The 1,835-nt window shown below is 43.9% G+C and overlaps 1 pseudogene; it reads right to left on the bottom strand.

Moving 5' to 3' along the window:
- Positions 1-384: 384 nt before the first annotated feature.
- LOC111146722 lies at positions 385-966 on the bottom strand (annotated as a pseudogene).
- Between the last annotated feature and the right edge of the window lie 869 nt (positions 967-1,835).

Raw genomic sequence — 1,835 nt, forward strand, 5'->3', positions numbered from 1 at the left:
TACTTACCAAAAATCATATATGGAAAGAACTATGAGAAATGTTATCCTAAAATAATTAGGAACTTATAGGAACCAAAACCTTGATTTTGTAAAAGTAAGATCTCTTTTTTGGCTTTCATTTTACCATTATTCAAAATCAAACAAACAAATTAAAAGCAAGAACAACAACAAAAAGGATTTTGCTTAATGTCAGGAGCATAGCCAGACATCTATGGGCCACTTAATTACTGTCCATTCTATAGGTGATTTAAATTTGAATGAGATTTTGACATTTAAAAGAATATCAATTTATACAGTTGAAGTTTTTTTTTTAATTTTTTTTAATTTTTTCTTTAACAAAAGGGTCTCTGGGGTGACAGGACAGGCAGACCAGCTTCTCAGGGCTCAGGGACATTTGGGCAGATGTGATGAGTCCTCTGGGTCAGTCTGGGCTGTTTCCAGGACAGGGGGCACCAGCTCCAAGATGGAGTAAACTTCCGGGGCCTTGACCTCCAGAAGTTCTGGAACAGGCTCCTCTTTGGTCAACATGGGGAGTTCATCACTGCTGCCTGCAGTTATGCCCCCAGGATCTCTCTCTTGACCCAGCCTCAGGGGCTGAGAACCCTGTGGGACCTCTGCCAGTGGTCCCACCAGTGACACGGGGTGGCTGAGAAGGGAGGTGCCCCCAGGGCTGGGCTCAGTGCATTTCTGCAGAGAGCCTTCCAAATGGAATCTCTGGTTACTATTCTCATCATTGAGATCCAACAGAATGAGGCCACCCCCTTGGGGCCTGGCACCCCTGCCCTGCCTCTCCAGGCCTCAGGTTCTCTCTGTCCTGCCACCTCACCTTTGTTGCTCCTCCTCCTAGGGGGTCCACCACTGGCACCCACTTGAACATATATGAAGGGAAATGTTGCCCACAGTCACCCAGCCCTTCTTCCATCCTCAGACCTTCTCGATGGTGGCCATCAGCTTCTTGATGTCATCCTTGGCCAGGCTCTGGTCTCTGTTCTCAAGTCCAGCTGGCCATGGTGTAGGAGCGGGGGCTGAGGCCAGGCCCGGGGCTGGTCCCCCTCCAGTGCCTCAGACTCAGGCTCTGCACCAGGCCCAGGAGCCACTCTCAGCCTGCTGTCCCTGCAGCGGTTGGCTGAGCCCTCCCTTTATAGTTGATCTTTTAAAGTAAACCACTCCACAAAGTTGAGTGATCATTGGTGACTCTCAAAACTACTTCATCTAGTTTAATTTTATTTCTCACAGTTGTCTCTGAGATCACTTGAGATCATGTGATTTGATGTCATTTGACATGTGTGAGGCAATATAAAACTGTAAAGCAAAATTATTTTACTTAACCACAATTTCCGTTTGTCTGGGAGAGGCCTCAAATAGCATTTTTTTAAGAAGTTGTTTGAGATGTAATTCACATACCTTACATTTCGCCTAAAAGCCACTTCAGTGGTTTTTAGGATACTCATGTACAACTTCTATTTTGGTCAAGTTAGAACATTTTTATCACTTCAAAAAAAATTCCTAGATCCTTTAGCTATTGCACATCTGTTTTCCAATCTCACCAGCCCTACACAATCACCGATCTACTTTCTGTCTCCATAGAATTTCCTATTCCGGGTATTTCATATCAATGCAATCTTATAATATATGGATTTTGTGTGTGTGTGCGGTGTGTATCTTTCTCGGAGCATAATGGTTTCAAAGTTCATCCATACTGTAGTGTGTATCTGTACTTTATTCCTTTTATTTTTTAAGATTTATTTATTTTAGAGAGAGCGAGTGTGGTGGTTAGTTCTGGTAGGGGAGCAGGTGGTTGGAGCAGTTGTATGGTTTAGCTTTTATATTTAGGT

The sequence above is a fragment of the Enhydra lutris genome, unplaced genomic scaffold (assembly GCF_002288905.1).
Source record: "Enhydra lutris kenyoni isolate GAN:26980312 unplaced genomic scaffold, ASM228890v2 scaffoldscaffold2, whole genome shotgun sequence".
Taxonomy (NCBI): domain Eukaryota; kingdom Metazoa; phylum Chordata; class Mammalia; order Carnivora; family Mustelidae; genus Enhydra; species Enhydra lutris.